Source organism: Elephantulus edwardii, unplaced genomic scaffold (assembly GCF_000299155.1).
Source record: "Elephantulus edwardii isolate Elephantulus edwardi_28Jun2011 unplaced genomic scaffold, EleEdw1.0 scaffold00007, whole genome shotgun sequence".
Taxonomy (NCBI): domain Eukaryota; kingdom Metazoa; phylum Chordata; class Mammalia; order Macroscelidea; family Macroscelididae; genus Elephantulus; species Elephantulus edwardii.
Genome location: NW_006399757.1, coordinates 7,591,506 through 7,604,625, shown reverse-complemented (window position 1 = coordinate 7,604,625; position 13,120 = coordinate 7,591,506).

The following is a 13,120-nucleotide window of genomic DNA, read 5'->3' as shown; positions in this document are numbered from 1 at the left end:
ATCCACTTCCGTAATGGCTTGCCTCCAGAAACCCTATAAACCTGAAGGAAGGATGAAAGTCACACAAGTGCCTAGGATTTTCATTCATAGGGTAGCTATGAGTCACCTAGACTTGACGGCACTTAACAACAACAACATATGATTCAGAGGCAATGGTGATGAAGGAGGAAATTCAGGCTGCTCTGAAGGAATTGGCACAAAACAAGGCCCCAATAATTGACCAAATACCACTTAATGCTATAATAGCCATACTGAAAAGCAAACTCCATAGTGGCTTAGCTGCTATAAATTGGATTCAACTTGACCTAACCAAAAAATGTCTACTAAATTCAGGATGGATTAAAAGGAATAATAAGAAGTAGGTTTTATCTTTGAAAAGTCAAATCATGACATGTTCATTTCAGCTGGACTACTGAAAACATCAGTGTTTAACCATTTAATTTTAAAATAATGATTTAGTAGATGTGGACAAATCTATATAACAAGAATAATTCTTTTATGATGTTTTTGAAAGCTTTGAAAATGCGCTTTTAAAAGCATATTTTAAATAAGTAGGTGTAACATAATTTACTGGAGTTTATGTCAATTTCTTATTATTGTTAAGTGCTATCAAGTTGGCCATATATAAAATGATCCTATGAACAAATCTGAACATTACCTATCTCAGCATCCTGATCTCCATCAAGCTCAAGATGATTGTTGTCATTATGTCAATTTACCTCATTGAAAGGCTTCTTTCACTGACCCTCTGCCTTTCCCAGTGTGATTTCACCTTCAGCCCCACCACCAGGACTGGCCTCTGCTAATAACATGTCTAAATTATGTGAGACAAATGTCATATTATGACTTTTGAAAATGGCTTTTCTAGCCATTGCCTTATCTCCCTTTGGGGAGGGTGTTGTCTCTAGCTGCTTCAACAAGACACATGATTCAACTTTAATTAGCATCTTTAACATCAGCAGCAGCTGTGAAGCCACTGCTAGAGGGAGCTGATCAGACTGTGAAAGACTCTGATAAGGCATAGCCTGACAGAGTTCTGGAGATGGAGCCAAAGTTAACAGTTTTGCATTGTGGAATAGTTGAAGGAAGGGCCGACTCTTTGTGACTGCTATGAAACAGAGTTTTCTGGATGATTGAGGAAATAGGAGTTTTCTTATGCTTCTGATGCTGGGCTGACCTTGAATTTTCACTTGTTGATTGAGTTGCTGTCTGAACTAATTGAAGAATTGTGTCTTGCTATTAATCTGCCGGACTGCTGTTTACTAAAACTTGGACTTAGTGTATGATATTGCTTTCCTTTGCTTTTCCCACTCATAATCCGATTTTTAAAATTAATTTTAATGAACATTTACAACAGAGATTTTGGATTTCCATTCATTCATTGTTGCATTTTTCTCCCTGCCCACCCCTCCCCCCCAGTTCGCCATTCTCTTTGAAAAGTAAAATAAAAATTCTTTCATTGGTATACAATTACCCCATACACACTGTCCCAGAGTGCAGTCCACTATGCAGCCTTCATTCTGGACTCTTGCCATGACCATAATACCCAATCATATATCACTTTTAAGCTGTTCTCTCCCTCATCTGTTTCAGTGCAGTCTACAAATTTATCCAATTTTTCTGTCTCACCCCAACCCTGAGGTCAGTCCCATTCTACAACAATGGCACTATGCAGCATTTGACCTTTTGTGACCGAGATACCTCACTCAGCATAATGTCCTCCAGGGCCACCCATTTTGAATAATATTGCATGAGTTCCTTGTTTTTCAATGCAGCGTAGTATTCCATTTTGTGAATATACCACAGCTTCTTCATCAATTCATTTGTTGATGATGGGCACTTAGGTTGATTCCAACTCTTTGCTATTGTGAACAAAGCAATAAACATGGATGTGCATATAGTTGCCTAGGTGACAGTTATGGTTTCTTTAGGGTATATTCCCAGTAGAGGAAGTGCTGGGTCAAATGGTATTTGTATTTGCAACGTTTTAAGAAAGTGTCTTACTGCCTTCCATAGTGGTTGCACAATTTTACACTCTCACCAACAGTGAATAAGTGTTCTAGTTTCTCTGCAACCTCGCTAGCATTTGTTGTTTGCTACTTTGTTAAATTTTCTTACTATTCTTACTGGGGTGAGATGATATCTCATACTTGTTTTTATTTGCATCTCTCTTAAAGCTAGGGATTTTGAACATCTCTTCATGTGCTTATTAGCCATCTGAATGTCTTCTTTGGTGAAGTGTCTGTTCATATCCTGTACCCCTTTTTCAATTGGATTGTTTACCTTTATCTTATTGTGCTGATCTAATTTTTTAATACCTGATACTGTGAGTAAAATCAAGACTGGGAGTTATTGGCAACAAATTTCAGACCAATTGGTTAGTAGAACTAAGTGCAGTGAGTGGGGTGCCATGCTTGACCTTGTAACTGTTACTTTGGGGCTGTGTATGTTATTGATGGGGATCACTCCCCTTTGTGGAGTTGGTAGAGGTCAGATTCAACATCCTCATGCTGCATGTGTTCCTATTACAAAAAGCTTCCTCATCCTTGCCCCTATGGAGAACTTCAGTGCAAAATTTCACCATGCTGCCTCCATCATTCTTTTGGCAATCCGTGGGATATTAAGTACTCTACTTTAACACCATAATTCAAAGGCATAGATTCTTCTTTGGTCTTCCTTATTCATTGTCCTACTTTCAGATATATAGGAATCAATTGAAAATTGATTTATATTAGGTGCTTCATACTTTTTAAATTGTTATTTGTTATGTCAAAGGTTTATTGTTAAAAATATCTTTCCTAACTATCGATTAACTATTTATTTTGTGCCAAAGTATTTATTGAATTAAAGACAGAGATTTAGGGTGGGATACAAGTACCACCTAATAGAAGTGTATATAAGTTCATGGGACCTTAATTTCAGCTCTCTGTTTTGGCGATGCCTGCTTTCAAGCTGCCCAGCAACTGAGAGTCTATAATGCACTTTGGGCTCTGCAACACTAACCTTCATCACCTACAGTCATGTGAGTCATTCCCCTGATGGGTTTGAGTCTGTAGGAAACCTTCCAGCAAAATGCTGAACCCAAGAGACATAGAGAAATGGGGGAACTGAATAAATGGGGGACTATTGATGTTAGGAATCATGGAGTTATTCAGCAACTTGAGCATTTGGAGCACTGCTGACACTACACTTCTTGTAACTAGTCTGCTACTAATCTGAAAATTATGAATATAGTGTCCTTGCTCTTCAGCATTTTAAAAAAGTCCTTGACAATAGGTTTTTCCAGTGTAGCATGTCTTCTGACCTCTTGACTACTGCTTCCATAGGAGTTAATTGTGGATTCAAGTAAATTGAATATACAACTTCCATTTTTTCCACTCCATTTCTTATGATGTTGTCTATTGGTTCAGTGGCAAATATATTGGATTTTTGATGGTGAGATGCAACCCACATAGAAGGCTATCTTTGATCTTTTTAATTGCTGCACATAGTGCAAGTAAGGTTAAGTCATGGACATACTGCTAGTTGTTGATGAGTCTTCCTACAATCTTCATGCCACATTCTTCTTCTTATAGTCCTGATTCTCAATTTGTTTACTTTGCATACAGATTAAAGAAATATGGATAAAATTTACAAATCTGAGGCACACCCTTGTTTGGACAATTGTTTTCCTAGTATATATACAGGTTTGGCATGAGAACAATTAAGTGTTCCAGAATTCCAGTTTTTCTCAATATTATCCATAATTTGTTATGATCCACACAGTCTAATTTTACAGGAATTTCCTTGTTGTAATTGGGTGCCATTAAGACGACTACAACTCATAACAACACTATGCACAAAAGATCTGGAAATTGTTTATCCTGCACCATCCTAAGGATCTTCCCAACAAAATGGATCGACACAGTGATTTCAAAAATGTGTTTAAGCATGACAGACATCATGAGAGTAATTTAACTAGCAGTATAAAAATATGGTTGATACAAAGGAGACTAAATCTGCCAATTTTGGCTTCTAAAGCATACATTTTGATTTGTGGATATATTTCATTCATGAGCATTTAGATTTTGTACATTAAATGTAGCTTAAGTTTCGAACTACTGTTTAAATAATTATTTGAAGTTGAAGTCACTGCGTCTAAAGCAGTTTTTTTTTCTTTTAAAGTATGCCTTTCCATGTGTAAATATGATTACATGGTAGAGGGAGGTCTGGTAGCTTAGTGGATAAGGATTTATTCTACAAACCAAAAGAAAAGGGTTTTGCATCCCCTGGATGCTCCTCAGTAGATAAGTAGTCAATCTCCCATGAGATTTATAACCTCTGAAAAGACTCTGGAGGGTCAGGTATGATTATTTTCTAAATTGAATGCAATGACTCTGATTTTCATTTTTTAATGGGAAGATAGATACTTGTCTTAATTTCCTAGTGTTGCTATGACAGAGAGACCACAAATTGTTGATTTTAAGAAACAGAAATTTATTTTCTTAGTTCTAGTGGCTAAAATTCCAAAATATGATCTTGGACATGTTGATTCCTTCCTTGCAGGCTGTCTTGGCTTTCCTGTGTCCTTGGCTTGCAGATGATCCTAATTTGGCATCAGGTTTTCTCCAGCTGTGCTTTCATCTGGGCCTAATCTGCTCTTCTCTAACTTAGAAGTGACTAGGTTAGGACACTCAACACTGGTAGGGCCTCATCAACATAGCAAAGAAAATCCCACAGGCACAGGAGCTTAGATTTCAAGACATATTTTGAAGGATCACATTTTAATCCCTAGAAAGTCTCAAAATATTTCTTTTTAGTCAAGTGGATAAAGAAGGTAACCATAAGAATTTATTTTAGGGTTCTCAATATTTCATCTAGTTGGCATCCAGGAAAGAAACTTTGGTGATTTTTACTTTGCAACCTTTATAAAGAGCTTTGCTGGAACATGAGCATAGTGTTTCTAAGAGAAAGACAGCAGTAGTTTTAGGTAGAAGAACAAGTATCTTTTTTATATACTACTTACATGATAGTTATTAAACGTCATAGAGGGGAAGACCCTCTATGAGATGGATTGATTCGGTGACTGGGGTAATTGGGATGGGTGTGTCAGAGGCAGTGCTGTTGGCGCAGGATAGAGCAGGGTTTAGGGCTGTTGTGCATAGGGTCGCTATGAGTCGTAAACGACTCGACGGCACATAACAACAACAACAACATGCCCAGTTAAACAAGTAAATTATTATTTTACAATGTCAGTAGTAAATATTGCCTGTACTTTATTTTGAACCAGGGTCATGTGTCCTTCAGTTGTAAATTAGACAACATTTTTAAGCAGTTCTATTCAGATTCTCTGCAGCCCTTGGCCAGGTTCAAATTGTTTTCCTGTCAAACGTTCTTCTAGGTTTTACAGTACTGGTCTGTGTGTTGCTGTACAGAGGTAACTCGTGGTTGCTGTGTTGCTGAACACTGTTACACTGATGTGCCAAACGTAGTAATGGGTATCCATGGTGGACAGTGTTGGCTGGAGCTTCCCGACTAAAACAATCCTGGAAGCAGGAGCGGCATCCACTTCCGAGTGGCTTGCCTGCGGAAATTCTATGTACGAACAGTGCTCAGGCCTTTGTTCATAGGGTCGCTATGAGCCATCTACAACTTGACGGCACCTAACAACAACAACAACAACAACAACAATCAGATTCTGCATTTTACCAGCTCCTGTATGACTTTATTATTAAAATGTTAGTAGGTATTTTTAGAGACAAACCATATAGTAAAAGTGGAAATTCATGCAAGATAAAATAAAGAATATGCAGAAAAGTATGACATATTTGTAAAAACAAACAAAAACACTTTTCTTTCTGATCATGTTGACCTCTTCAGCTTGTAGCTTATTTCTCTTTGTCTCACTGATATTTTAAGTGATGTATTATGTACCTATCCTCCCACTATCTTAATTATCAAGATTTTGTTAAAGTTGAAAAAAAAGTCATATTGTTGCTTATCTTTTGTTGTTGTTTATGTGCTGTTGAGTTGCCTGCAACTCATAGAGACCCCATGTACAACAGCTCTGAAGCCTGCTCTGTCCTGAGCCAGTCTCACTGCATTGGATACAACTACTCCTATTGCCCCAGTCACTGTATCCATCTATCTCATCTGGGGTCTTCCTCTCCTGTACTGTTCCTCCACCCTTCCCAGCATGAAGTTCTTCTTCAGGGACCAGTCTATCCTGGCCATGTGCCCAAAGTATGTGAGACTTCAGAATCCTAGCCTCCAAGAAGAAACTTGATTTTCACCTCTCCAAGACATACATACCTATTTCTTTTCTTGGTTCTTCATGGTATATTCAAGACTCTTTTCCAGCAACACAACTCAAAGGCATCAATTCTTCTTCTATCATCTTTTAGTATTTTAAAACTATTGTATTTAGAAGCTGTAATACATTTCCAATGTAAACTCACCTTCTTTTTGCTTCTTCCATCTTCACTTGGATTCCTAGGTGGGGTAAATTGTTAAGCACTTGCCTATAAACAAAAATATGCATAATATGAGTTCACCCAATTGTTACTATCATTAGGTGCCATTAAACTGCTTCAAATTCATACCAAGAGAATAAAGCACCATTCTCACTGCTGTGACTATGTCTAGTCTATTGCTAAAGCCACTGAATAAATCTATCTAACTGAGAGTCTCCCTCTTTGTACTGACCCTCTACTCTACCTGCTGTAAGACTGGCCCTTCTTGATAATATGCAAAGTGTTTGACCAAAATTTCCATTTCCTTGCTCCTAAGAAGCATTCTGATTGTACTTCTTCCAAGACAAGTATATTTTGGATTTGTCCTTGTTTTCATTGTTCATTGGGAAATAGAAAATCTTCAGTGCTCCTATATAATTTTTCCTTTGTTTTCAGCTATCACTTCCTCCTTTCTCTTTCATAGTCATTTCCTATCCACTGCTTGTAGCAAGGACCAGTCTTTCCATATATATTTTCTTCTATTTATCTCCTTCTGTTGAGATTTTAGTGATTTGTTTTGCTTCAACTATTGTCTTAAAAATTATACCCTAATTGAGTCGGTTCTAACTCAGTGGTACACAGCAACAACAAAGGCTTTGAATCTTGTCATTTTCTTGAAGAAAGAAACAGTAGGATGAGAATTGACCATCTTATTTTTCATGCTTTGCATGATTTCCTGTACAGAGATGAGAGATTTTTATTTAAATAGAAGAAAACACCTCCATCTATTTTTTAACCACTTCAGTGAATAGTCAAATTGTTTTCTGAAAGAAACACAGTTGATCTTTGAACATGAAGGGAGTTATAGGTGGCAACCTCTCTCACAGATGAAAATTTGCACATAGTTTATAGTAGGTACTTGAACAACATAGACTTGAATTATGAAAGCTCATTTATATTTATATTCTTTCTTTCCTGTTGCTATTATGGTAAGCTCAAGTAATTTCTAATATTTGCTCAAAATTCTGTATGACACTAATCCTCTCCAAGTGAATGGTTGCCTTTCTAGTAAATTAAATGCAAAAGATGAACTGCTTATGAGGAGATGAGCATCTTAAAGCATTTTAAGTGGCACTCACAACTCTTGAGCTCGCTGTAATAGCTGGAGAAACTAAATCCACGTACATGTGAATCCAAACAGGACACACCCATGCTGTCCAAGGACCAATTCTGGGACGATCTCCTTTTTAAGATCTGAGATAGACCTTGGTATTTGAAGTTTTTATGGTAAGTGAAACTCTGAAACAAAATTCATGAAGATGAGTTTATTATTTTCTTCAGTACATCTACAGAGAAAAAACAGTATTGCAAAATTTCATGAGTAATCATCCTGTTTTTTTGTCATGAGGTAGTGGGCAGCACATTGGCAGTACTTAGTGGGGAACAAAAAGAGAGAAGATAGCAAAAAAAAAATGCCAGCCATTTATAGCTGTTTTAAAAAGATATTTATTAAATATTCCATGTATTTACATATTTTTAAGCAAAATCAAATCACATGGTCACCCTTATCTACCAGAAAGATTGTAGCTATGCACACAGCTCACATAAGTGGCAATCATTAAATCATTAATGAGGCAACAAGAATGATACCATGGCAGCAACAAGGAGCTTAACACAAAAAATAGATGGTGAGATAGTATAGGATTGGTAGGGGTTTACTTCTGTTCTGTATATATGAGGTCATAAGGGTCATAGCTAACTCAACTGAGATTAATAACAAGAAGTCTTCCCAACAATATTGAACACTTACCTGTGGCTTAATTTATATACATTTTCCTTTGTTTTATATTAAAAGAACTGGTTGTGGTGGTGGTGGTTGTTATGTGCTGTTGAGTTGCCTAGGACTCTTTGTGACCCTATTCACAATAGCCCTAAATCCTGCTCTATCTCTTGCCAATCTTATTGTCTCTGACACACCTATCCCCATTACCCCAGTTACTGAATCAATCCGTCTCAAGGGTCTTCCCCTCCTGTGCTGTTCCTCCACCCTCCCAAGCATGACATCCCTCTCCAAGGACTGATCCTGCTCCAGAGTATATTAGATCAAGCTTCAGAATCCTTGCCTCCAAGGAGCAGCCAGGTTTCACCTTCTCCAAGGTGAATTTGTTTGTTCTCCTAGCAGTCCATGATATATTTAATACTCTTCTCCAGCACCACAGCTCAAAGACATCAACTCTCCTTCTATCATCCCTGGTTGTTTTCCAGCTCTCTGATGCATAGCAAGTAATTACAAAGATCATGGCCTGTATCAGATGCACCTTAGTCTCCAACTGACATCTTTGCTCTTCAGTACTTTGAGGAAGTCTCTGACAGCAGACTTTACCAATGCATAAATTTTAATTTCCTGGCTGCTAGTACCAAGAGTATTGATTGTAGAGTCAAGCAAACTAAAGCTGTCAACAATTTCAATCTCTTCATCATCTATCATGATTCTGTCAATTGGCCCAGTGGTAAAAACTTTGGGTTTTTTTTTGTTTTTTTTTTTTTTTTTATGTTGCCCTTCAATAAATATTGAAGGTTGCAGTCCTTGACCCTCTGCAGCAAGCGCTTCAGGTCCTCCTCAGTTTTAGCTAGCAGGGTTGTGTCATCTGCATAATACAGATTGTTGATGAGTCTGCATTCTATCTTGATGTCACAGTTCTCCTCATAGAACTCAGCCTCCCATATAATCTGTCCCACATATAGATTGAAAAGATATGGAGATAGAACATATTCATGATGCACCATGCCATGTTTCCTTGCTCTGTTCTGACGACTGCCCCCTGGTCCAAGTATAGGTTTCACATAAGCACAATCAAGTGTTCTGGGATTCCAATTCTTCTCAGTCACATTTTATTGTAATCCACACAGTCAAATGCTTTTGCATAGTCAATGAAACTCAGATAGATATTCCTCTTAGACTCTCTACTTTCAGCTAAGATCCATCTGATTTTAGCTACAATATCACTAGTGCCACATTCTTTTCTAAATCCAGCCTGCACTTCAGGCAGTTCTTGTTAATGTGCTGTTCCAGTCGTTTTTGGATAATCTTCAGCAGAATCTTGCTGGCATGTGAATTCAGTGATATTGTTTGGTAATTTCCACACTCTGTCAGATCACCTTTCTTTGGAATGGGAACAAATATAGATCTCTTCCAGTCAGTTGGCCAGGTGGTTGTCCTCCAGATTTCTCAGCACAACTTGGCAAACACATCCAGGACAGCATCTTTTTGTTGAAATCAGTATGCCATCAATTCTTGGAGCCTTGTTTTTTGCCAATTCTTTCAGAGCAGCTTGAACTTCTTCCTTCATCACCATAGGCTCTTGCTCATATGTTGTTTCATGAAACTCTTCTGTATCCACCAATTCCTTTTGGTATAATGACTGTATACTTTTCCATCTTCTTTTAATATTATGCTCAAAGCATACTTAAGTACTGCAACTCAAGGTTTGAATTTATTCTTCAGTTCCTTGAGCTTAAGACATGCTAAGCGAGTTCGGCCCTTTTGATTTTATGACTCCAGCTTCTTGCACATTTCATTGTAATACTTTGCTTGTTAAAATTTTCATTTTGTAGATAAGTAAGTAGAAGTTTGGATGAGTTAAATAGTTTCCCCACAAACACAGGAGACAAGAGGAACAAGATGTGAACTTTCAACTGTCACAGAAGTCTTAACTGCTTTTGAGTTGTTGCAGATATGGAGATTGCAAATAATATTTATGAGGAAGCTTTCACAGGTCATCAGAATCTAGGCGATGAGAGTGGAGAGACAGTGGGAGTAATTTAGAATGGCTCCCAGATTTTGCTTTTCTTGAGGATGAAAGACCTTGACACAGTTGTCTTTTTTAAAGTAAAAATGGATCAGCCTATAATTATGGGGTTTTTTTTTGGTTGTTGTTGTTATATGTCCTTGAGTTGACTAAGAGTCATAGTGACCCTATGAAAAACTGTTAGAACTTGACCCTACCCAGAACCTTCCTCACAGCAAATCCATTGTTATAACCATCATGTCAAGTCAAGTCATTGAAGTTATTCCTCTATTTCTCTCACTTTCTACCTTTCCAGGCATAATGGCTTTCTTCCAAGTATTGGTATTCCTGACAGCATTCCCAAAGTATGTAAGATGATGTATCACCATCTTTGCCACTATGGAGTATCCTGGTTGGACCAAAACAGATTTGTTAGTTCTTCAGGCAATCTGTGGTACTCTTCTCAGTACCCCTGCACCACAATTTAAAGGCATAGATTCTTTTGTCATCTGTATTCATTGTCCAATTTTCAAATGCATAGGAAAGAGTTGAAAATACCATGGCTTGGATCAAGCACACTTTATTCTTTAAATTGACATCCTAACACTATGGAGAAGTCTTTGACATCAGATTCTTGACTGCTATTACCATGGGTGTTGATTGAATTCTAGTAAAATGAAATTCTTCACAAATTCAATCTTTACTTTATCTATCATGATGTTGTCAATTGGTACAGAGGTGAGGAATTTTGTCTTCTTGATGTTGAAGTGTAATCTATATAAAAGGTTGTAGTTTTTATTCTCCTGCAGCAAGTGCTTGAAGTCCTCAACACCTTCAACAAACAAGATTGTGTCTATTGCATAATTCATGTTTTTTTATGATCTTCCTCCAATCTTTATGCTGTAGTCTTCTTCATATTTTGCTAAGCATACAGATTGAATGGGTATAGAGAAAGGATACAGCCCTGATTCACGCCTTTCTTATTTTTAAACCTATTGTGTTCCCTTTTTCTGTTTAAACAGCTCCTTATTATTTTATGTATATGTTTCACCTGACCACAATTAAGTACTAGGCTTGAAATAATTTTTAGATTGAGATGCAGTAAACAATAGTTTATACGGATTTAGGTTAGTAATTCAGAGATAAAAACTATTAAATACTGACTTCAATTTGAGGGCCAGAATAAAACCACAAATGCGCTAGCAAAACTTTCAAACAATAGCAAAAAAGTATGCATGAAGCTATCACTGTGGATGAGTCCATATAGAGCAAGTATGTAGTTTCAGATAGAAATAGAAATTAACCTGAAAAATTAGATGCATGAAAGGACTCACACACATTAAATAAAAATGAACAAATAGGGTAGGTAAAGAACTAAAAGAGCCATATAATGAAATAAGGGAGTATTGTTTAACAAGAACCAGGTCAAAGCACCAAATGCTACTGAGCATTCAAGAAGTAAGACTAATGAATACTTATTGAACTTACTCATTAGAGGAATGTTAACTAGTGGCAGAGGGAATAAAGAGACAGGAAAGGAAAATTTAATAATATATAGAAGAGTCAGTGTAAAAGCAACTAACAGCTTTAGAGGGATAAGGTGATGAAGCAAATAAATAGACTTCAGATTTTAAATATTTATGCTAAGCATGAATTTGTACCACCAAAAAAGCTAATAGAGAAAGACTGAATGAATAGAGAATGGAAATAAAAACTGTAGGATACCTGAAGAGGCAAACATGAGAACAAGAGCTCTGTGTGTGTGTGTGTGTGTGTGTGTGTGTGTGTGTGTGTATTTGTGCAGTGATAGAAGGGGGCTATAACAATAATTTTGAGTGTACTGATTTGCTGTGATTAACAAGGGGAGTTATATCCTACATGCAAAAGAGAGAAAATGAGATTTTTTTATTAAGAAAAACATTTTGATTATATATTTAAAAGACAATTTTAATAGCAGTAGGGAGAATGAGTTAAGGAAAATCAGAGTTGGGACAAAAGATTGTTGGTTTTGAGTTCTATGAGTTTGAACTGACTCACCAGGCAAGAAGAAACTGTCTGTTTTCTTCCAAGGATTTGAACAGCATACCTTTGGGTAGTTACTGTTATTGTCAAGTGCCATTGAGTTGAGCATGACTCATAACAAGATGTGAACTCTGATCTATAACTATGGTCATTTCTCTATGTTCATAGTTTCCCGAGGCATATGGTTTAAGAAGTGAATGTCACTCCTACTTTCAAATCGGAATCAATGTGGCAGCTCCACCAAACACTGTCCATGATGGGTAACCATTAGGGCATTCGACACACCAGTGACACAGCATTCAGCATCACAGCAACCCCAAGTTACTTCAGTACAGCAAACTGACAGACCAATGCTGTACCACTCAGAAGCATGTTCATCCCAAACACAATTAACACCAGGCTTGAGGGCCCTAACGCCTTTTAAATGCAAGACCTGCCCACTAAAGTCCTCATTGACCCTAAAACAAAAGGCTTCCAGCCCACAGAACATTGTTAGCTAAACCTGGAAAATCCAATCAGCTAACACCCAATTTATGAACAAAAAACCCCAACTGAAGAGTCTATTTCTAACCCTCACCAAGACAAGATAAACCATCTTCCAGAATCCAACCACTTCACACATGAGCCTCCAAACTGGAGACTTAGTTAAGCCCAACTGCCTTTTAAATACAAGGCCAGCTGACCAGGTCCTGGTTGACTCTAAACCAAGAGACGTCTAGGCTACACAGCTCATTGATAGTTAACATTGGCAAATCAGCTCCTACCCAATTGTGAAAAAATAATAATTAAAAAAAAAAAACCACCCCAAAACAAAGAACCAAACACTCTACACCCAATCCTCACCAAAACAAAATGGAATAGTCATGTGAAAAAGTAATT